Source organism: Hyperoodon ampullatus, assembly GCF_949752795.1.
Source record: "Hyperoodon ampullatus genome assembly, chromosome: 1".
Lineage (NCBI taxonomy): Eukaryota > Metazoa > Chordata > Mammalia > Artiodactyla > Ziphiidae > Hyperoodon > Hyperoodon ampullatus.
The window spans coordinates 174716345-174741720 of NC_136914.1; the positions used below are offsets into that span (position 1 = coordinate 174716345).

General features: G+C 39.7%; 1 pseudogene across 1 annotated transcript in view; it reads left to right on the forward strand.

The window, feature by feature from the left end:
* The window catches only part of LOC307055035 (cytosolic beta-glucosidase-like), a 157950-nt pseudogene extending 136472 nt beyond the window's left edge, over window positions 1–21478 (forward strand). The window contains exon 5 of the transcript in view: window positions 21277–21478. The product of the transcript in view is annotated as a cytosolic beta-glucosidase-like (transcript). The remainder of the gene's footprint in view (window positions 1–21276) is intronic.
* Window positions 21479–25376: the final 3898 nt, after the last annotated feature.

Genomic DNA, 25376 nt, shown 5'->3' on the forward strand with positions numbered 1-25376 from the left:
AGAGTTGGAATAGCCAGGTTGGGAATGGAAGCAGAGGCTGGTTTCCCGTGGGACAGGAACATCCAGCAGTGCAGTAGCAGGGATTCAGGTGTTGGATGGGGACTTGGAATCAATGGCATTGACATCTTGGCTGTTCAGCCTGAAGATAATATGATTCTGATACCCAGATGGGAATAGTGAGACCAGAATCCTATTAAGATTATATTAAGATGACTCCCTTCCTCCCTTTTTTCCTTCCTTCCTCTCTTCCTTCCTCCCTCCCTCCCTCCCTCCCATCCTCCCTTCCTCCCTTCCTTCCTTCCTTCCTTTCTTCCTTCCTTTCTTCCTTCCTTCTTCTCTCTTCCTCCCATATCTTTTTCCCTTCCTCATTTCCCTTTCTCCTTCATTCCTTCAACAAGTACTTATTTAGCATCTTCTCTGTGTTAAGTACTATTCTCAGGGTTAGGAATATTGAAAAGAATAGACAGACAAGGTCCCTTTTTTTCTCATGGGATTTTCAGTCTTCCAGGTAGGATCAATAATAAAAAATAAGTACATGAACAAGGCAATTTCACTTAATAATAGGGCCACAAAGAAAACAGTACAGGATAATATGAGACAGAATGAGGTAGTTGGGAATATAAATAGAGGCATCAAAAAAGACCTCTTATGGAGGTAAACTTGAATCAAGACCTGAATGGAAATAAGCAGCCATAAGGTAAAGACAGAGAGGAGTGATTCAAGCAGAAGGGAAGTCTGTGTAAAGGTAGTAAAATGGAAAATAGCTCAGTACATTTTAGGAAGCGAAAGAAGCCCAGTGTGCCTAGAGAATGGCCAGTGGAGAGCAGGAAGGAGAGGACGGGGGAAAGCTGTGCAGAAGCCTGATCATGTAGGACCTTAATGGTCAGATAAGGATTTAAAATTTTGCACTAAGTGAAATAGGAAGCCATTAAGTGGGGGAGTTAGAAAAGGACATAAGGTAAATTGGTTTTTTGAAGACTTACACTTTCTGGCTACATTGTTTGCAAGCGTTGTGGCAGGGAGACTAGTAGGGAAGCTATTGTGGTGGTGTAGGGGGATCAAGAGGTGGGTGGGGGGAGAGCCTGTTACATACAGATGGGCAGGCGAAGAGGATATGGAAAAGGGAGAAGCAGGCATTATGTCTAGGCGTTTGGTGTGAAGAACTGAGTGATGCCATTTTTTGAGATTCGAAAATAGAGTGGGGGCAGGTTTGAGGAATGGGTTATACATCAAGAGTTCTATTTTATATACGTTAAATTTTATTTATTTATTTTAAAATTTTAAAATAAATTTAAATTTACAGTTCATCTTGTTGTGCAACCATGATCTCCATCTATCTCCAGAACTTTTTCATATTCCTGTTGTACCTATTAAACTCCCCATCACTCCTCCCCACCATCCCTTGTAACCATTATTCTACTTTTTGCCTTTGTGAATTTGACATTCTAGGTGCTTTATATAAGTGGAATCATACAGTATGTGTCTTCTAAGTTTGGCTTGTTTTACTTAGCCTGTCTTCAACATTCATCCATGTTGTATAATGTATCAAAATTTTAATTTTTAAAAATATTGAATAATATTCCATTGTAGGTATACACCACATCTTGTTTATCCATTCATCCAATGATGGACATTTGCATTGTTTCCATCATTTGACTATTGTGAACAATGCTGCTTCAAACATTAGTGTACAAATACACCCGTTCAATTTTAAATGTCATTTAGATCACAAGAGCAGAAGTAAAGTCATGAATTATATATAGATCTTGCAGGTAAGAGAGATGCTAGAGCTAGAGATATAAATTTTGGTGTCATCATATAGTATTTGACCAGAGGATCCATGAACCAAATTAGGTTGTGGCCCCAATTCTTTTTAGAAGTCTAATGAGCTAAGCTGAGCCACATGACATAGTTTTTGCCTAAGTAGAGGTGGGTTAGAGTTAGTCTAAAGTTAAAATAGGCTGAAAAGGCCATAATTTCCCCTAAATTTGTCTGAGCATCTCTGAACTTATCCTTCTAATAGGATAAAAATAAGAACACATGACTGTTCCACACCCTAGGAAATGGAAGCAGTGCAACAGACAGCAGGAGAGAGTGCGTTCCCAGTGCTCCCTGCCCCCTCTCCCCACCCCACAAGCCTGCCTCTGTCCTGGGCCTAAGCAAGTCCAGAAACTCTGTTTTCAAGTAACGAAAAGAGAGACTTTGAACAAAATCTGAACATTGGCCAAGTGTGCTCCAGGGGGAAAGAATCTGTGCCATCTGACTGCTCTGACTTCAAGGTACATGAAGGAGAGACCCCTACTCATGCAGGCTATAACTCCATAAGGTGATCCCTTTTAAAACTCTCACTCCCTGGGCTTCCCTGGTGGTGCAGTGGTTGAGAGTCTGCCTGCCGATGCAGGGGACATGGGTCCGTGCCCCGGTCCGGGAAGATCCCACATGCCACGGAGCGGCTGGGCCTGTGAACCATGGCCACTGAGCCTGCGCGTCCAGAGCCTGTGCTCCGCAACGGGAGAGGCCACAACAGTGAGAGGCCCGCGTACCACAAACAAACAAACAAACAAACAAACAACTCACCCCAGAAAAACTTGGACCAATTACTGAGTACTTCTCTTTCTCAGTGGTGCTAGTTTTTTGGTTTTGATCTTGAATTTTCCCTGGAGAGATATAAGAGGATTATAAAAGGGGTGGAGGAGATTTGAGAATTTTCCCTACATTACAAGCACTAGATTTTTGCTCTTAAGGAGTCAGTGCTCCAGGTGTCACCCCCAGCTTTATGCTCTCCACATGCTTTTTATTCTCTGGCCGTGTGATTCCCATAGTGGCTTTGACCCTTGCGTGTCACCCACAGTCCTAGATGTGCAATCTTTCTTGATTTGCAATGTTTCCATGTTATTCTTATAGAAGGATCATGGACTTTGGAGGCAGACAGTTTTAGTATTTATTTCCAAATTCTCCCCTTTTAGTTGTGTGACTTTGGTCAAATTACATCCACAGAAAGTGTCACCTATGGTTGTATCAGGTCAAGGACATGGGGCATTTCTGGCCCTCCTCATCAATCTCTCTTTCCAGCTTATCTTTAAATGTTGGGATAACATGAGGCTTGTACCAAGTCTTGTTTTCTTATTCTCTAAATTCTATTTAACAGCCATGATTTCAATTACCATCTTTACATGATGACTCCAAAATTTACATTTCCATGTCAGACCCTACTTTGAGCTCTTTAATTTGTCTGTCCAACTACCTGTTGAACTTTTCATTTAGAGGTCAAAGAAGCACCTTAATGTCATCATAACCAAAGCTTGATTCATTATCTTCCCTGCCTTTTCTCCAAAACTTGTCTATGCCCAATATTTCCTAACTTAGAGACTGACAATACTATCCATTAAATTGTGCTAACTTTATTACCTTAGCTCCTTCACCACTAATTTCCAATAAATTGTTCAGTCCTGTTGATTTTATCTGAGTATCTTTTGAATCCATCTGATTCTTTGTCTTCACTTATGCCAACCCAGACCAAGCTCCTATCATCTCCCTCATGGTTTACTGCAATCACTCCTAAATGCTCTCTTGGATTCCACTCAAGTCTATTCTCCACAGAGGTCACAGTTCTCTTCTAAAAATGCAAATTAGCTAAACTCACTCCCTTGCTTAACTCCTTCCATGACTTTTCATTGCTGTTGAGATAAAGATTAAAATCTTTATAAGGCCCTGCATGTCTCAATCCCTGCCTCCTGGAGTGTGTGTTCTCTTTCTCTCTAATTATTTTTTCCCTACAGCTTTTTTGAGATACAATGACATACAACATTGTGTAACTTTTAAGGTATACAACATGTTGATTTGACACACTTATGTATTGTGATATAATTCCCACCATAGCATTAGCTAAACCCTCCATCACCTTACATAATTATTATTTCTTTTTTGTGACAAGAACATTTAAGATCTACTCTCTTAGCAACTTTCAATCTCATAAGACAGTATTGTTAACTGACATTACCATACTGTACGTTGGATCCTGCAAACTTATTCATTTTATAACTGAAATTTTGTACCCTTTGAGCAATGTCTCCCTATTTCCGCCACTCCCCAGCCCTTGGTAACCACCATTCCAGTCTCCATTTTGATGAGTTCCTGATAATTCTTTATGATCCATTGAACTATATTCTTTAAATTCCTTAAATGTGCTGTGAACTTTCCCATGCCTGATCTTTGACATATGTTGTTTATTTTTCTTGGATTTTCTTATTCTTCTTCATTTAGTGAAGTGGACATCTTTCAGGTTTTCTGACTGCTTAACACTTATTGAATACACTTGCTACATTTGAGGAATAGCCAGTCTTAAGAGCTGTGTCTAGTCAAGGTAGAGAATGACATTCCCCAGGTTTCTTTGGAGCAAGAGCATGCACATGTGATGTAGTCTCCACCAATCAGACTGACTCATGTGAGTATTTAGCCTGAAAGTAAACAGCTTGAAGAAGGCAGAACCTATCACGTGCTGGTGAGGATAGCAACAGAGGTATCCAGCTTTTGAGAATGACAGTGGTTATAAAGTCTAGTTTCTGGTTCAGAAGTAGTTGAGATGCTTGTGGCTGTGTGGCTGCAAGAAAGTTGGGTTTTGACAGCAACACGAACTATGGGACTTAGTGCCCATTAGGTCATTAGCAGTTAAGGAAGTTTCTTCCACCCACCAGTTCCGTGGTATGCTTTTGGGCACTGTTTCTGAAAGCTTTGTTTGAGCCAAGTTTTCCAGCTTGACACCTTTTTTGCTTCATATGTCAAGGTCAGCTTCTGTTACTTACAAGTAAGAAAGAACCCTGGCTGGTAGCATTCAATAACTCCAACTAATCCTTGAGCTCTGAGCTCTAGTTCACTCTAGGAAACTGTTCCATTTACCCCGTTCTCCAACCCTTGCTGACTTGGATAGATCTTTCACTACAGCATGTTGTCAAGACTCAATATAGTAGTTCTATTTTTAGTTTTCTGAGAAATCTCCGTACTGTTTTCTGCAGTGGCTGCACTAACTTACATTCCCGCCAACAGTGTAAAAGGGTTCCCTTTTCTCCACAGTCTTGCTACCATATGACCCAGCAATTCTACTCCTGGGTATATATCTGAAAAAGACAAAAACACTAATTTGAAAAGATACATGCACCCCAATGTTCATAGAAGCATTATTTACAATTGCCAAAGAATTGCCAAAGTATGGAAGCAATCTAAGTGTCCATCAACAGATGAATGGATAAAGAAGATGTGGTGTGTGTGTATGTGTGTGTGTGTATATATATATATATATATATATATATATACACACATATATATATATATATATATACACACACACACATATACACACACAAGGGAATACTACTAAGCCAATAAAAAAGAACAAAACTTTGCCATTTGCAGCAACATGGATAGACTTGGAGGGCATATGCTAAGTGAAATAAGGCAGAGAAAGACAAATTTTGTATGATATCACTTACATGTGGAATCTAAAAATTACAACAAACTAGTGAATATAACAAAAAAAGAAGCAGACTTATAGAGAACAAACTAGTGGTTACCAATGGGGGGAGGGGAAATATAGGGGTGGAAGAGTGGGAGGTACAAATTATTGGGTATAAGACAGGCTACAAGGATGTATTGTACAACATGGGGAATATAGCCAATATTTTGTAATAACTGTAAATGGAAAGTAACCTTTAAAAAGTGTATAAAATTTTTTAAAAATTAAAAAAAAAACTTGGAGTTGAAAGTAACCTTTAAAAAGTGTATAAAAATTTTTAAAAATTAAAAAAAAAACTTGGAGTTGTAAGCAAAACAAACAAACAAACAAAGAAACAAATGACTCAGTATAGTGTCCTGGCTTGGCATACAGGCTCTGCTGGTATCCTGCCTGAGTTCCAGTCTCAACGCTCCTACTGACCTGATATTTGCTCTCTGTGATCCCTTCCCTTCTCTGTAAAATGGAGACAATGGTAATATCCATCTAACTCACAGGTTTACTGTAAAGATTAAATGAATTAATGCATACATGAAACCCGTAAAGTGGTACCTGAGTGCTCAATAAATGTTAGCTAATATGCTGTTCTTACCCACAGTTCCCATGTCTTTCTTTTCATAATGTTTTTCACGGATTGTAATTAAAGGCTCACAGGGTGGTAATTTGATTAAGATATGTCTTCCATATAAGCTGTTAAGCTCTTCAAAAAGAGAGGCCACTTATTTTGCTCACCATTATAGTCCCAATTCCTAGCACAATATATATTTATTGAATAAGTGTAGGATGGATGCAGGATCCCAGAAACCTTAAGTTATGCCATTCCCAGCTCTGAGTGCCCCAGGGCAGGGAGGCTTCAGCAACGCTCGGTGTTCCTGGCAGCCTCACCCCAAGATCCTTGTCTTTAGTAATTTATTTTTCATGACCCACAACTGACCCTTTCTGACTGAGCACAAACCCTGCCTCAGATGCTGCACTTTCCCTTGATGCCCTGATTTCTCTGGTTCTCAGCACTGAGCACTTTGTGCTGACTGTACACCCTCTGAAATCTGTTTGGAGCCAGATGGGAGGAAGAGAAAAAACAGATTTCATTCATTGCCCTTCCAGACTCTGAGAGAAATAACAAGAACAACAGTACCAACAAGCAGTGTATACTGAGTGTTTACTATAAACTAGGCATTATTCATAGAGCTTTATATGTATTAATTTATTTAATATCCCCAACAATCCTAGGAAGAAGATGCTATTGCCCCCATTTTACAGAAGGAAAAAGTAAGTCTCGGAAGGAAAGAAAGGAAGGAAGGGAGAAAAGGAGGGAATGGGGCAAGGAAGGAAGATTTTCTGGTAGAAGACAGATTTATTTGCTGAGAACTTTGGTTCTAATAAGAACTTCCCACTGTAGCAGAAGTAACCATAAAAATAATATTGATGTAGAAATTATAGAAGATGACAATGAATGTGTACTTATCCTCCAATCAGCTTTATAATTAAATAAGAATACGAATTTATGTGATATCTTTCATCTGCTATTTACAGCTTCCACCCCCCTTCCCCCAATCTAATGTAAGTAATAGGAATGATGCAGATAATTAAGAAAACTTTACAGCTCATTTCTGGTTAATTGCCATTTTCCTATAAAATATTTATACATTAGCCTTTGCTTTTCAAAGACTCTCTTTTCAGAGAGTCATAATTTTTGCTTCTGGGTTTTCCCATGTGCCGGTGGGGCCTCCTGCTTTGGGATTATTTGGGCATTTTCGCAGATGCTGTCCAGCCACTGATATTCACCTGGAGTTGTTAGGGGGGTAGGCTTATTGTGCATTTTCTATGTTTAAATCTTCCTGATGTTGTTTTATTTTATTTTTTTGAAAGAAAGGGGAAACAGCAGGCGTGCCAGTTCTCTTTTAGGAACTCTTATACAGCTAAAGCTGTCCTCCAGTTGTAGTGCTCTTGTGCACTTGCACCAGACTCAGAGAGACTCAGTTAGTGTGGGGGGCAATTGCCAGAAAATCTACTTCAAACTGTGTCCCAGGAAGGCTTTCTCTCTCCAGCTTTGCAGGCCTTGAGAGAGATTAGTATAAGCACTCAGCCTATTCAGATGGGTGGTTTGGGACTTGGAGCCCGATTGGCATCCACACCAAAGAATCTGGTCCGTCTCGTTCCTGTGGCTACTGTAACAAATTACCACAAACTTGGTGGCTTAAACAGCAGAAATTTACTCTCTCAGAGTTCTGGAGACCAGAAGTCTGAAATGAAGGTTTATCAGTAGGATTGGTTCCTTTTGGAGGCTCTGAGGGAGAATCTGTTCCATGCCCCCCTCAGCTTCTGGTGGCTTCCTTGGCATTCCTTGGCTTGTAGGCAGATCACTCCGGTCTCTACCTCTGTCTTCACATTGCCTTCTTCCTTGTATATCTTCTCTCCTTCTCTTATCTTGTAGGGACACTTGTCATTGGATTTAGGACTCACCATTATGCAGGATGATCTCATCTTGAGCTCCTTCACTTACATTTGCAAGGGCCCTTTTTCCAAATAAGGACACATTCCCAGGTTTTGGATGGACAAATCTTTTAGAGGAGCCTCCAATCAAGCCATTACACATGGTGAACTGAGAGGATTTCTCATGATCCACTGGGATAAGGGTGGGCTTCTACTAAGCAGTGGGATGAAAAGGCATTTTGACACTCCTGAGCATGCAGCATCTTTCCCTTAGTGTCTTGTGGTCCTCATGCCTGAAAGGTGCTGTGACTTGGCCTGCACATAGCTGTGTCTCTGCACAGAGCTCCTCTACCTATGACTACTGGGGAGAGGGGCTGATGGTGATTCTCTAACACTTATAAGCCTCCAGAGGGATGCCTCTGGGGTTGCAAGCTGTGTTTAAAAAATCGTAGTTGACCATCAGAACTTATCCTAGGCTTATCAGCCTCAAACTTGATTAAGTATAAAAATCACTCAGGGAGCTTATTGAAAATAGAAATTCTCAGTTCTCAACCTGTATTAGTTTGCTAAGCACTGCCGTAACACAATGTCATAGACTGGGTGGCTTGAACAACAGAAAGGTATTTTCTCACAGTTCTGGAAGCTGGAAGTCCAAGATTGAGGTATCAGCAGGTTTGACTTCTCCTGAGGTCTCTAGCTTTCAGACAAGCACTTTCTCACCGTGTCCTCACTGGTTTTTCCTCTGTGCCCATGCACCCCTAGTGACTCTCTTCTTATGAAGACACCAGTCATATTGGATTAGGGCCCACCCTAATGACCTCATTTTAACTTAATCACCTCTTTAAAGACTTTATGTCCAAATAAGGTCATGTGCTGAGGTACTAGGGGTTCGGACCTCAACATGTGGATTTATGGGGGACATAATTTAGCCTATAACCCACAACCCAAGAGACTCTGATTTTAGTGGGTTTGGGATGAGGCTAACAAACTTTTTTAAAGCTATGCCCCAAGATCTAACTGGTTTAGGTGGTCAGAGTCAACATTTTGAGAAAGTTCCTTGGTGGACTGGTAATCATTTTGACATTTGTTTTGGCTCCATGTCTTTATATTTTCTTGCTTTTTTCCATATGCAGCAACAAATTAATGCAAATAGAAGATACTCCATGACCCTCTGTGAACATTCCCCAAGACCTCTCCCCAACTCTGGTGTCTGTCTGAGACCTGTTCCCATTCTAGTTCAATAACCTTGAATCTGAGGTGGTTTTGCATCCTGTCTTTTGGACTTGTTATGACATTGACTTAGCCACATAATATTTAAGGTTTCAACTCAGACCCACTCTACTAGTTTTTTCCACATCTTGGAAAGGATTTGCTGCTCAAGAAGTAAATCTCAGGATGCACCTGCTCAACTAACATCACACGAGTTTGAGAGCTTGGACATCAGAAACTCAGTGCTTTACGGGGGTCTTAGAACTGCTTCTCAGGGCTCAGGAAGGAAGGAAGCCAGGCAATGACTTGGAGATGTCACCCTGGAGCAAAGAAAGGAGTCTGTCAACTGATGTAAAGAGCCCTGCCTTCAGATTTACACAGTCTGTAGCTCTCCCTTTGTCCTTACAGTCACCTTTCTCAGACTGAATATTGTCCCTGTGACTCCCTTTTCCCTTTTACATGGTTGCAGATGTTCATTAAACCCAATTTCTACTTTATCAAAATGTTTGGGGTGGGGAGAGGGCACATCAAAGTATATTTTTACTTTGGCTTCTATATTCTTCTAAGGGGTGGCCAGAGGAAAGGAACAGAAACCCACCATGGGCTAGGTATTGTGCTGGGGTCCACACTATCCTGTTTCATCTTTACAACAGTCCTAGGAGTAAGTATTAGTGTCTCCACTGTACTCAGGAGAAATGAGAATCCCCTTCAGCTAGTGACTGCTGGACCTGAGGTGCAAACCCAATCTTGCAGAGGTTTCTTTTTCAAAAGATATTCCAAGTTGGTCTCTATGATTTAAACATAATGAATATGGTTATCTTATAGTCTGTCTGACAATTCTAATAACTGAGATCATTCTGGGTTTGTTTCTTATTGTCTGTTGATTCTGGTGATTTTTTTATGTCATTATTTTGCAGCAGTCTGTATGGTCATACATGTGCTGATGATTATACTTTAAAATGTTTGTAATAATAATTTGAGGTTTAGAATATAGGTATCTCCCTTTAGAAAGAATTTGAATGTGTATCTTTCCAGTATCTGGGTACTGTTAGTCTGGGATCACCTCAATCCAAGATCCAGACTTAACATTTTCTGAACCACCATGTGACTTAAGACTTTCCAGTGACTGGTATTCTTCTGGCTCACACTTACACTCAGGGTTTAGTCTTTTGGGATCTTAGTTTTCTGAGTGTGGGGTCTCATATTAGATTTCTTTGACACTTATTCTCACCCCAGAAAATAGAAAAAGTTTCTGATTTCCTAAGACTGGAAAATTCCATCAGGCAAAAATAGCTGCCATGCCCACGAATCTCAGTTCCCACTTCCTGCTTTGGCCTGGTAATTCCCTATGAAATTAACAGCTTTCCACTGTTTTGAAGATATGTTTAAAAAATTTTAGTCAGCATGTTTACTTATTTTCATTACTTGATTGAATAGTGTAATCTGCCATTACCTGAACACAGAAATCTAGGGGCTTATAATTTCCTTTTTTTTAACATCTTTATTGGCGTATAATTGCTTGGCAAGGTTGTGTTAGTTTCTGCTGTATAACAAAGTGAACCAGCTATATGTATATATATATCCCCATATCCCCTCCCTCTTGTGTCTCCCTCCCACCCTCCCTATCCCACCCCTCTAGGTGCTCACAAAGCACCGAGCTGATCTCCCTGTGCTATGCAGCTGCTTTCCACTAGCTATCTATTTTACATTTGGTAGTGTATATATGTCCATTCCTCTCTCTCACCTCGTTCAGCTTACCCTTCCCTTTCCCCATGTCCTCAAGTCCATTCTCTACATCTGCCTCTTTATTTCTGTCCTGCCCCTAGGTTCATCAGAATTTTTTTTTTTTTAGATTCCATATATATATGTTAGCATACAGTATTTGTTTTTCTCTTTCTGACTTACTTCACTCTGTATGACAGACTCTAGGTCCATCCACCTCACCAAAAAAAACTCAATTTCGTTTCTTTTTATGGCTGAGGAATATTCCATTGTATATACGTGCCACATCTCCTTCATCCATTCATCTGTTGATGGACACTTAGGTTGCTTCCATGTCTTGGCCACTGTAAATAGTGCTGCAATGAACATTCTGGTACATGACTTTTTTTTAAACATCTTTATTGGAGTATAATTGCTTTATAATGGTGTGTAAGTTTCTGCTTTATAACTAAGTGAATCAGTTATACATATACATATATCCCCATATCTCTTCCCTCTTGCGTCTCCCTCCCTCCCACCCTCCCTATTCCACCCCTCTAGGTGGTCACAAAGCACTGAGCTGATGTCCCTGTACTATGTGGCTGCTTCCCACTAGCTATCGGTTTTATGTTTGATAGTGTATATATGTCCATGCCACTCTCTCACTTTGTCGCGGCTTACCCTTCCCCCTCCCCATGTCCTCAAGTCCATTCTCTAGTAGGTCTACGTCTTTATTCCCATCCTGCACCTAGGTTCTTCATGACCATTTCTTTCTTTTTATTTTTTTTTTAGATTCCATATATATGTGATAGCATATGGTATTTGTTTTTCTCTTTTCGGTTTACTTCACTCTGTATGACACACACTAGGTCCATCCACCTCATGAAAAATAACTCAATTTCATTTCTTTTTATGGCTGAGTAATATTCCATTGTATATATGTGCCACATCTTCTTTATCCATTCATCTGTCGATGGACACTTAGGTTGCTTCAGTGTCCTGGCTATTGTAAATAGTGCTGCAATGAACATTGTGGTACATGACTATTTTTAAATTATGGTTTTCTCAGGGTATATGTCCAGTAGTTGGATTGCTGGGTCCTATGGTAGTTCTACTTTTAGTTTTTTAAGGAACCTCCATACTGTTCTCCATAGTGGCTGTATCAATTTACATTCCCACCAACAGTGCAGGAGGGTACCCTATTCTCCACACCCTCTCCAGCATTTATTTTTTGTAGACTTTTTGATGATGGCCATTTTGACCGGTGTGAGGTAATATCTCATTGTAGTTTTTATTTGTATTTCTCTAATGATTAATGATACTGAGCATCGTTTCATGTGTTTGTTGGCAATCTGTATATCTTCTTTGGAGAAATGTCTATTTAGGTCTTCTGCCCACTTTTGGATTGGGTTGTTTGTTTTTTTGATATTGAGCTGCATGAGCTGCTTGTATATTTTGGAGATTAATCCTTTGTCAGTTGCTTCATTTGCAAATATTTTCTCCCATTACGAGGGTTGTCTTTTCATCTTGTTTATGGTTTCCTTTGCTGCGCAAAAGCTTTTAAGTTTCATTAGGTCCCATTTGTTTATTTTTATTTTCATTTCTCTAGGAGGTGGGTCAAAAAGGATGTTGCTGTGATTTATGTCACAGAGTGTTCTGCCTATGTTTTCCTCTAAGAGTTTTATAGTGTCCGGTCTTACATTTAGGTCTTTAATCCATTTTGAGTTTATTTTTGTATATGGTGTTAAGGAGTGTTTTAATTTCATTCTCTTTCATGCAGCTGTCCAGTTTTCCCAGCACCACTTATTGAAAAGCCTGTCTTTTCTTCATTGTATATTCTTGCCTTCTTTAACAAAGATAAGGTGACCATATGTGTGTGGGTTTATCTCTGGGCTTTCTCTCCTGTTCCATTGATCTATATTTCTGTTTTTCTGCCAGTACCATACTGACTTGATTACTGTAACTTTGTAGTAAAGTCTGAAGTCAGGGTGCCTGATTCCTCCAGCTCTGTTTTTCTTTCTCAAGATTGCTTTAGCTATTTGGGGTCTTTTGTGTTTCCACAAATTGTGAAATGTTTTGTTCTAGTTTTGTGAAAACTGCCATTAGTATTTTGATAGGGATTGCATTGAATTTGTAGATTGCTTTTGGTAGTAGAGTCGTTTTCACAGTGTTGATTCTTCCAATCCAAGAATGTTGTATACCTCTCCATCTATTTGTATCATCTTTAATTTCTTTCATCAGTGTCTTATACTTTTCTACATACAGGTCTTTTGTCTCCTTAGGTAGGTTTATTCCTAGGTGTTTTATTCTTTTTTGTTTCAATGGTAAATGGGATTGTTTCCTTAATTTCTCTTTCAGATTTTTCGTCATTAGTGTATAGGAATGCAAGAGATTTCTGTGCATTAGTTTTGTGTCCTGCTACTCTACTAATTTCATTGATTAGCTCTAGTAGTTTTCTGGTAGCATCCTTAGGATTATCTATGTATAGTATCATGTCATCTGCAAACAGTGACAGCTTTACTTCTTCTTTTCCAATTTGGATTCCTTTTATTTCTTTTTCTTCTCTGATTGCTGTGGCTAAAACTTCCAAAACAATGTTGAATAATAGTGGTGAGAGTGTACAACCTTGTCTTGTTCCTGATCTTAGTAGAAATGCTTTCAATTTTTCACCATTGAGAACGATGTTGGCTGTGGGTTTTTCATATATTGCCTTTATTATGGTGAGGTAGTTTCCCTCTCTGCCCACTTTCTGGAGAGTTTTTAGCATAAATGGGTGTTGAATTTTGTCAAAAGGTTTTACTGCATTTATTGAGATTATCATATGGTTTTTCTCCTTCAATTTGTTAATATGCTGTATCATATTGATTTGCATATATTGAAGAATCCTTGCATTCCTGGGGTAAATTCCACTTGATCATGGTGTGTGATCATTTTAATGCGCTGTTGGATTCTGTTTGCTCATATTTTGTTCAGGATTTTTGCATGTATGTTCATCAGTGATATTGAACTGTAGCTTTCTATTTTTTGTGGTATCTTTATCTGGTTTTGGTATCAGGGTGATGGTGGCCTCGTAGAATTAGTTTGGGAGTGTTCCTCTGTCTACTATATTTTGGAAGAGTTTGAGAAGGATAGGTGTTAGCTCTTGTCTAAATGTTTGATAGAATTCACCTGTGAAGCCATCTGGTCCTGGGCTTTTGTTTGTTGGAAGATTTTTAATCACAGTTTCAATTTCAGTGCTTGTCATAGGTCTGTTCATACTTTCTATTTCTTCCTGGTTCAGTCTTGGAAGGTTGTGCTTTTGTTTATTGGAATTTTTTTTTTTTTTTCGGTATGCGGGTTTCTCACTGCTGTGGCCTCTCCCGTTGCAGAGTACAGGCTCCAGATGCGCAGGCTCAGCGGCCATGGCTCATGGGCCAAGCCACTGCACGGCATGTGGGATCCTCCTGGACTGGGGCCGAACCCGTGTCCCCTGCATCAGCAGGCAGACTCTCAACCACTGCGCCACCAGGAAAGCCCTGTTGGAAGATTTTTAATCACAGTTTCAATTTCAGTGATTGGTCTGTTAATATTTTCTATTTCTTCCTGGTTCAGTTTCAGAACGTTGTGCTTTTCTAAGAATTTGTCCATTTTTTCCAGGTTGTCCTTTTTATTGGCATATAATTGCTTGTAGTAGTCTCTCATGATCCTTTGTATTTCTGTGGTGTCAGTTGTTACTTCTCCTTTTTCATTTCTAAGTCTGTTGATTTGAGTCTTCTCTCTTTTTTTCTTGATGAGTCTGGGTAATGGTTTATCAATTTTGTTTATCTTCTCAAAGAACCAGCTTGTAGTTTTCTTGATATTTGTTATTGTTTTCTTCATTTCTTTTTCATTTATTTCTGATCAGATTTTTATGACTTCTTTCCTTCTACTAACTTTGGAAATTTTTTGTTCTTCTTTCTCTAATTGCTTAAGATGTAAGGTTAGGCTGTTTATTTGAGATTTGCTTGTTTCTTGAGGTAGGATTGTATTGCTATAAACTTCCCTCTTAGAACTGCCTTTGCTGCATCCCATAGGTTTTGGGTCATTGTGTTTTCATTCTCATTTGTTTCTAGGTAGTTTTTGATTTCCTCTTTGATTTCTTCAGTGATCTCTTAGTTATTTAGTAGTGTATTGTTTAGTCCCCATATGTTTGTATTTTTTACAGTTGTTTTCCTGTATTTCATATCTAGTCTCATAGTGTTGTGGTCAGAAAAAATACTTGATACAATTTCAGTTTTCTTAAATTTACCAAGGTTTGATTTGTGACCCAATATATGATCTATCCTGGAGACTGTTCCATGAGCACTTGAGAAGAATGTGTATTCTGTTGTTTTTAGATGGAATGTCCTATAAATATCAATTAAGTCCATCTTGTTTAATGTGTCATTTAAATCTTGTGTTTCCTTATTTATTTTAATTCTGGATGATCTGTCCATTAGTGAAAATGGGGTGTTAAAGTCCCCTACTATTATTGTGTTACAGTCGATTTCCCCTTTCATGGCTGTTAGCACTTGCCTTATGTATTGAGGTGCTCCTATGTTGGGTGCAAAAATATTTATAATTGTTATATCTTCTTCTTGGATTCATCCCTTGATCATTATGTAGTGTCCTTTTTGTCTCTTGTAATAGTCTTTATTTTGAAGTCTATCTTGTCTGATATGAGAATTGCTAATCCAGCTTTCTTTTAATTTCCGTTTACATGGAATATCTTTTTCCATCCCCTCACTTTCATTCTGTATGAAGTGGGTCTCTTGTAGACAGCATATGTATGGGTCTTTTTTTTGTAACCATTTGGCCAGTCTAAGTCTTTTGGTTGGAGCATTTAATGCATTTACATTTGAGGTAGCTATCACTATGTATGTTCCTATTACCATTTCTTAATTGTTTTGGGTTTGTTATTGTAGGTCTTTTCCTTCTCTTGTGTTTCCTGCCTAGATAAATTTCTTTAGCATTTGTTTTAAAGCTGGTTTGGTGGTGCTTAATTCTTTAACTTTTGCTTGTCTGTAAAGGTTTTAGTTTCTCTGCCAAATCTGAATGAGATCCTTAGTGGGTAGAGTAATCTTGGTGGTAGGTTTTTCCCTTTCTTCACTTTAAATATGTCCTGCCACTCCTTTCTGGCTTGCAGAGTTTCTGCTGAAAGATTAGGTGTTAACCTAACCATTGGATGTTATTTGTTGCTTTTCCCTTGCTGCTTTTAATATTTGTTCTTTGTATTCAATTTTTGATAGTTTGATTAATATGTATTTTGGCATGTTTCTCCTTGGATTTATCCTTTATGGGACTCTCTGCACTTCCTGGACTTGATTGACTATTTCCTTTCCCATGTTAGGGAAGCTTTTGACTCTAACCTCTTCAAATATTTTCTCAGACCCTTTCTTTTTCTCTTCCTCTTCTGGGACCCTTATAATTTGAATGTTGGTGTGTTTAATGTTGTCCCAGAGGTCTCTGAGACTGTCCTCAATTCTTTTCATTATTTTTTCTTTATTCTGCTCTGTGGTAGTTATTTCCACTATTTTATCTTCCAGGTCACTTATCCGTTCTGCTTCCTCAGTTATTCTGCTATTGAGTCCTTCTAGAGAATTTTTAATTTCAGTAATTGTGTTGTTCATCATTGTTTGTTTGCTCTTTAGTTCTTCTAGGTCCTTGTTAACCATTTCTTTATTTTCTTCATTGTGTTTCTGAGATTTTGAGTCATCTTTACTATCATTATTCTGAATTCTTTTTCATGTAGAGTACCTATTTCCTCTTCATTTGTTTGGTGTGGTGGGTTTTTACCTTGTTCCTTCATCTGCTGCATATTTCTTTGTCTTCTCATTTTGTTTACCTTATTGTGTTTGGGGTCTCCTTTTTCCAGGCTGCACATTCATAGTTCCCATTTTTTTTTTTGTCTGCCCCCTGAGGGTGAAGTTGGTTCACTGGCTTGTGTAGCCTTCCTGGTGGAGAGGACTGGTGCCTGTGTTCTGGTGGTTGGGCCTGGATCTTGTCTTTCTGGTGGGCAGGGCCACGTCCGGTGGTGTGTTTTGGGCGTGTCTGTGAACTTAGTATGATTTTAGGCAGTTTCTCTGCTAATGGGTAGGGTTGTGTTCCTGTCTTGCTAGTTGTTCGGCATGGGATGTCCATCACTGGAGTTTGTTTTTGGTTGGGTGGATCTGGGTCTTACCGTTGAGACAGAGATCTCTGGCAGAGCTCTTGCTGATTGATATTACGTTGGGCCAGGAGGTCTCTGGTGGTTCAATGTCTGGAACTTGGCTCTCCCACCTGAGAGACTCAGGCCTGATACCAGGCCAGAGCACCAAGACCTTGTCAGCCACACAGCTCTTATGCTGTAACCTCAGAGCCAGAACAGTACCCAGCACATAGGAGACAGTTAATGAACATTTGTTCAATGAATAAGTGAACTGTCTTGTTAAATATCTGCAGTGACCTGAACTTGAAGGCCTGACTGTTGCCTTTCTCTGGATGAGAAGTTTTAGATTTATTCTCTTGGGCACTAAACAGATGAACCTAAAATGGTCTGATGGAAACATGTTTCTAATCAACCAAGAAATGCCTTTAAAACGAGCAGCACAGAGATGTCTCAGGAGGAAAGTAGTCTCGCAGTCAGGTCGCTCCTGGGCCCTGCCTGGTGTCCAACTCACCCCCAGAGTCATGAGTTAAGGGCCTATAATTTTTCTTCTTATCCATTCTTGGTGGTTTATCTCTCACTTTCTCTCTCTCTCTCTCTCTTTTTTTTTTTTTTTTTTTTTTGTGAGGTGCTGTCTTTTACACTGTCCTGGACCTTTCCACTGTTTCATGTCCTGGCAGCTTGGGTCTGTGGATTAGTGGTATGTTTTATAGCTTCATAGTTATGTCACATTCATGGATGTCTTATATAAGTCCTAGGCAATCTTGAAAACACAGATTATCTATGTTTATAAACTGTGGAGAAATAAATCTTACTGATGCTGAGTGCCCCATTTCTAGCCCTTTCTAACATGATAGACAGAGGCATAATCATGACACCTCGTTAACTCAGTAAATTGAGAGGAATTTGCCCAATACCATGAAATAAGGTGTTTCTAAAATGTGTGTGTTCATATGTGTGTGTGTAGTAAAGGGTTTGGTTTTGCCCAAAGCATGGATTGGCCTTTGCCCTTAGCTTCTGGGAGAAAATAATCTATTCCAACCTGATGAATGTCCTTGTTTAGGGTGAGTGCTAGTCACATTAGGAAGACCAATCACGTGACTGAGCGAGGGACTTTGGGTCACATGCTGTCACTTGACCTGGGGATTGAGACATCCACATGGGCAATCAATCAGTCATGCCAATGTAACAAAGTCCCTATAAAAACTCTGGACATCAAAGCTCAGGTGACCTTCTCTGGTTGGCAATACTCTGTGTGTGTTGTCACATGTCAACACCAGGAGGACAACTTTTCCTGACTCCTAGGGAAAAAGACAATGTAAACTTTGTGTTTGAAGACATCAATTTCTGACCTATGTGTCTTTTCCTTTGGCTTATATTATTATGTATCCTTTGCTGTAATACACCATAACTGTGACTATAAGAGGTTTCTGTGAGTTCTGAGAGTTCTTCTAGCAAATAATTGAAACTGAGCATGCAGTGAGAACAGTCTGGTGAAGGACTGTTTCCTCAACCTTTTCAGTTTGGCCAACACAGGGCAGTAAATGTATGTGTACATGCATAAGTATGTGTGTGTGTATGTGTGTGTGTATAGTACAACGCTGACATGGATTTTTTATAAAGAGAACAGCTGAAGGATATAATATATTAATAAGTCTTAGATAGTTTTCTCCTTGCATCTTTAAATTCAACCTGCTGACTGTGAGATCTTTCCTACTGACCTTTTATTCCAAAACCAAACTCTGACCCCAGGATGGGTATCATATTCATCCCCGTGTACTTTGTACACATCTGCAGTTCCTGTCAGTCTGTGTTTACTTTGCCTGCAACTCTGCTTAAAGAAAGAGAGTGAATTCACAGAAATGTTTTTTCCCTACTAAGATTTGGGACCCCATAAATCATGGTGACAAGAAATGTGATGATGGTCTCTTTCTGTTCTTGAGGAGGTAGGAACAGGAGAAGCATGCAGGTTCGGATACGGTTTTGTAATTTTTACCAGTGGTAGCACCATCAGAAGGATTCCAGCAGGCTAGCTCCTCAGCCCTAACCAGGTAATTCTCTACTTGAATGTTCCTGCAATGAAAATGCAGAGACATCCACCAGTATCACTCAAGCCGTTTAGTACCTGCTGCGGAACTCCTGGCAGTTAACAATGAAATTGTCAAGATTTGCTTTTTGCTCCCTTCCAAGCAGGCAGGGCATTGTTTTTATCTCCTGGTTTAGCACATGAATCAATCCTTTTGTACATGATTGGTGGGACTGTGCATGTTTTCAGAAACTGTCTGGCTTTATACCTGGCAGACTGCCTTGTTGAGAAGTAGTTCTGCAAATGAGAAAGAAGATATGCAGATTTTCACATGTCCCCACATTGAATTATAAGGCAGTCAAAAAAGATTGCCATTTTATGGCCTGGTATTTGGTTTTAGTCATTTTCATTCTTAGATATATTCCTTCCAGAAATTAAATTTAAAAAGATTATTTAAAAATATTGGTATTTTGCAGATTGTGGTTAACAAGAGAGGGGAGTGGACATGTGACAAGGTGGTCAAGTGGGAGGAGAAGGAATACCGAGTAAGTGTTTTAACTCCTGGAAATCTTGATGTGCTTGAATGGTATATATTTCATTTTCCAATAAGACTTTATTTAAAAAGAATCAATCCAGTTTGGTTTAATTCCTGCCTTGAGGACATTCACAGGGCATTCTCTAAGTAAAGCACTTTGTATGCCTCCATGCACAAAGGTATAGGGCTTATGCATCAATTAACCTGTCAGAAAACCTTTGTCAATGGACTATCCATAGTAAAAAAAAAAAAATTCCTTTTTTCTATAGAATATCCATACTAAAAGTAATTCCATTTGTCTACAGAATATCCATAGTAAAAAAAAAATTCCATTTGTCTATGGACTATCCATAGTTAAAAAAAATTCTAAGATTTGGCAATCAACACATGTGTAATAGTATATGGGTGTAGTAATTTTGAGAGACCTGAAAAATACAGTTTTATAACAGAAAAAATTAAAAAGTGGATCTTGGTTTGCTGAAGCTAGAAGAGTCATTTACGTTGAAAGAAAGCCCCAATAAAATTAAAATTTGATTTATTATATAAATGTTCATTTTCACCTAACTTATTTAGGATTATGTCTACCTTATAAAGAAAACTTGCCTTTTAATTTAATTTCTGCACCATGAAACAGATTTAAGTACATCCCATAGATAAGGTTTACTTGCTATGGTTTTAAAAAAAGAAAATGCTCAATGCAAAGATTCATGCAACCTAAAGGTTTTGCCAAACTTAAAATGCTAATTAAAAAATGAGCTCAATTCCCTGACTAAAAGAGAGAAATTAGTGTAAAACTACCTAAAGAATTCTCCACACTTTGGCATCTTAATACGGAGTCCACGGATGGTGTCTGGGGCATCCACAGATGAAATTATATAGAATATTGTGTTTGTGCATATGTGCATTTGGAGGGGAGGTGGTCTAGTGCTTTGGCTCTTAGGGCTTAAGCACTACTCTGAGTTTAGATGTGGGGTAGAGAAGATGCTGTGGCATTTCTGTGCCTACTCAGTCTAGGATAAAGGCACAGCCAGAACCTGTGCTGATCCTTTTCATTTTGGAGATTCTATTTCCAGAATTATAAGATATACCTCAGTTTGGTCACAAGGTAAGTACTGGGGCTTCCTCAGCTGTGTTTCTATCACTTTTTTCCAGTTTACCAATGGGCTTTCTTGATTATCTTGAAGTTGTATTTAGAATCTGGGTAGTATTTTTACTGAATACATTTCTAGGGTACTAGGGAGCAACTCTGTGTGTGTGTGTTTCTTCGTGTCTGAAGAATAGTAGGTGTTGAAAAGATGTGTACTGAGTAAAAGACAATGAATAAAATGAATGTAATAATGAATGAATAACCAAATATTTAGAATTATGTAATTTAACTTCTTTTTTTACTGTCATAATTTATTTATTCGTTTATTTACAATTTTAATAAAAATTAATTGGGGCCTATTATATTCTTGGACCTTGGCTGAAATTCAGAGATTAAAGAGCTCCCCAATCTAAAGAAGGGGGGGGCAACAAATAAAAAGACATGTAAATTAACTTCTTGAATGAAGCCCTTGCTTGCTTAAAACAGGAAATTTAAAAAGGGGATTGAGACAAGGCTTTTTCTGTTCCCACTGTGATCCTCTGTAGGAGAAAGACACCCATCTACACTGGTCATCAGTGATTTTGTGTTCTCATAAAACCTTTGGGGAAATGGTAATTTTTTGTTTTTGTAATTTTAGCTATCCAACCTGATAAAGTCAATCTTTAAATATATTGTGCCTGGTCTTTTCTGGACAACTTGAGTGGACCCACGGGTACAGCAGCCGGTTTGGTCTCTTCCACGTTGATTTTGAAGATCCAGCAAGACGCCGAGTGCCTCACACGTCAGCCAAGGAGTATGCTAAGATTATCCGAAACAATGGCCTGGAGGGACCTCTATAGGAAGGGTGGCTGGGCAATTTCACCTGGAGAAGGGGCCTCTGCTCTCGGAAAGGAAATCTGCTTTGGTAGATCCTTCAGACATCCTCAAGCCTTTGTAATAAATAGGTCCTACCAGCTGATCTGTGATCATGAAGTCTGAATATGTAATGCCTGGGGATGTATTTAATGATGGCTTTTACTCTATTTGTAGTTGATCAATGAAGCTTTTTAAAAAAATAGAATAGAAAACTGCTGCAATTGATTTTTATATTAAGAAATCAGATGGACTTGGAGACTTCGATTTAAATCCTTAGAATTTTTCTAGAAAAAATAATGCAAAATTTATAAACACAGTGTGCTCATGATTTGCAACTCTAACGGCAGAACACTTATTATAAAAATACTTGTTTATGAGCCTATTTTTTTCTATTTACATAAGCTGTTCTTTGCTTTTGTAGGTCCATTGTCATGTGTTCCATAACTTTCTACTATTTAATCTAGTATAAAAATCAAAATTAAAAGTTCGTCCCATTGTATCATTATGCATTCTGTTCACCAAAGGGATTAACTGATAACCTACTTAATAAAATGGATTGGTTGATATATTTGGCACATAGTTTACCTATGCATGAACAAGTACATCTTTCTCTTGCCTGATAAACTTTTGGAAAATAAGAAAGTAATAAAACAAACCAGAATGTGAATGGCAAAAAAGAGTATTTGAGCATTGATGTTTAAAGAAATTGGATTCCTACTCTATAACCACACCAGATTAAAAGCAAAAGAATGAGCAGGGCATGGTGTCTACTTTTGGATATTTTTAAAAATTAAGGATCCGGGGCTTCCCTGGTGGTGCAGTGGTTAAGAATCTGCCTGCCAATGCAGGGGACACGGGTTCAAGCCCTGGTCCAGGAAGATCCCACATGCCACAGAGCAACTAAACTCATGCCCCACAACTACTGAACCTGCGCTCTAGAGCCCGCAAGCCAAAACTGCTGAAGCCCGTGTGCCACAACTACTGAAGCCCACGTGCCTAGAGCCTGTGCTCCACAGTAAGAGAAGCCACCGCAATGAGAAGCCCGCGCACCGCAGCAAAGAGTAGCCCCTGCTCTTAGCAACTAGAGAAAACCCGCATGCAGCAGCGAAGACCCAATGCAGCCAAAAATTAAATAAAAGAATAAATAAGTAAATTTATATTAAAAAAAATTAAGGATCCATCAGAACATTGATGACAGCCAGGAAATAAATACATGAGTTAATTGACTTACGTGAGTGTAAGCAAAGGAGGGGAGGATTTCTTACCTCCGTGGTTGAAATGCCTGAGGTGTATGTGAGGTTGCTTGGACTTGGACATTTTACTCAGCTTCCTCAGTGGGGGTCAGGAAGAGATATAGGGCTCCCTCTGGACTTCCTGTCTTCACTCCATCATATCTTCCACATATGTGGACTTTGTGCCCTCACATCCATATTTAAGTAATATTTACTAAACTTTCATGTGTCTATCAGGCTTGAAGAGAAGAGGTAAGTATTATCACCCCATTTTGCACACTGAGAAACTGAGGCTGCACTAATATGCATCTTCCTCAAGTCACATCAATGCTTGTTTACTGGACCTGGCACCTCCTTGGCATCAGCTCTGTTATGGCCAGCACAGTGTAGATTGTGGTGTCATCGAAGTCTTCTCTGCATTTTTTAAAAAGTAAAAAAGAAACAAGTGTGTGGAGTTACTTTATGCAGGAAGACATAGGGAAGGTGGTTTTCTATATTATCCTCCTGCTTGCCTGAGGAAATGGAACATACTTTGCCATTCTCTTAAGGCTTTGGCCCCGAGCGGATGCTCTGCCATTTTTAAAAAACACTGTGGTCAGTTTCTGGATTGTTTTCATGTTCATAATCAGGGAATTATTTACAGCAAAGTACATTCTCTCAGTAACTTTGGACAGAGTGAGAAAGAAACCGTCATAGTAGTTCAATAAACGTGGATGCACTGGGGAAAATTATATTAAAATTAAAATGGTATACATAGGAATTTCTATTACATCTTTGCCACTCGTTTGTTATTTTTATTGTTTAATGAAACATTATCTCACAATTTGTGTTCATTTTAAAAGCACATTTCCAAATCTTATTTCATTCTTCTCCTATCCAGCCTGTCTTTTTCATTTTTACCATGCATCTTATTTACAGTTTCTGTGCCCTCCTTATATTATCTTTCAAGACAACTGAGTTTTCCTTTTAATTAGGATGTTGCTTTGAATACTACTTATCCTGCAGGGCATATTTACAAGTTTTACAACAATACAAATGAGCATTGTATTTTTGTTACCAAAACTGGAAAATTAATATTCTTGCTATAAATAAAACGATTTGTCACATTTGGTCTACCAATTGAAACAAACAATCTAGCATCAGTGGCTGGGCTGCCTCACAGTGCTGTGGCCTCCGCAGACCTCTGCTGCATTTGAAAGGCCAGCTCTTTGTTCCAAGAGATGGATCAAACCAAAGGTGCTTCTCTAATTAGCCCTGTAAATTAAAATTGTCATAGGTGGGGGATCTTCAAGATGGCAGAGGAGTAAGATGTGGAGATCACCTTCCTCCCCACAAACACATCAGAAGTACAGCTACACGTGGAACAACTCCTACAGAACACCTACTGAACGCTGGCTGAAGACCTCAGACTTCCCAAAAGGCAAGAAAATCCCCACATACCTGGGTAGTGGAAAAGAAAAAAAGGAAAAACAGAGACAAAAGAATATGGACAGAATCTGGGCCTCTACGAGGGAGCTGTGAAGGAGGAAAAGTTTCCACACACTAGGAAGACCCTTCACTGGCAGAGACGGGGGTTGGGTGGGGGGGAAGCTTCAGAGCCATGGAAGAGAGCACAGCAGTAGGGGTGCAGAGGGCAAAGCGGAGAGATTCCCCCACAGAGGATTGGTGCCAACCAGCACTCACCAGCCTGAGAGGCTTGTCTGCTCACCAACTGGGGCAGGTGGGGGCTGAAAGCTGAGGCTCAGGCTTTGCAGTACGAATCCCAGGGAGAGGACAGGGGTTGGCTGCATGAACACAGCCTGAAGGGGGCTAGTGCACCACAGCTAGCCCGGCGGGAGTCCAGGAAAAAGTCTGGGCCTGTCTAAGAGGCAAGAGACTGTTGTTTCAAGGTGCACAAGGAGAGGGGATTCCTTCCCTGTCTGCCCACAGAAGGCAGAGCACCGCCTAAATGAGCTCCAGAGACGGGCGTGAGCCACAGCTATCGGCTTGGACACCAGAAACATGGTCATGAAGCATTAACGCAGCTGTTGCAGCCACCAAGAATCCTGTGTGCAAGCACAGGTCACTATCCACACCCCCCACGACCCGCCGCCAAACGGAGCCTGTGCAGCCCGCCACTGCCAGGGTCCTGTGATCCAGGGACTACTTCCCTGGGAGAACACATGGTGTGCCTCAGGCTGTTGCACTGTTATGTTGGCCTCTGCTGCCACAGGCTCGCCCCACATTCCAATTAGGACTACTGTACCCCTCCCTCCCCCGGGCATGAGCGAGCAAAAGCTCCCTAATCAGCCGCTGCTTTAACCCCCTAATTTCTGGGCAGGGAACAGATGCCTAAGGGTGACCTACATGCAGAGGTGGGGCCAAAACCAAAGCTGAACCCCAGGAGCTCTAAAAACAAAGAACAGAAAAAGAAATTTCTCCCAGCAGCCACAGGAGCAGTGGATTAAATTCCCACAATCAACTTGATGTACGCTGCATCTGTGGAATACCTGAATAGAAAATGAATCATCCCAAAATTGAGGCAGTGGACTTTAGGAGCAACTGTAGAATAGGGTTTGCTGTCTGCGACTGATTTGTTTCTGATTTTTATGTTTATCTTAGTATAGCTTTTAGCACTTCTTATCACTGAGGGATTTGTTTATAGGTTTGG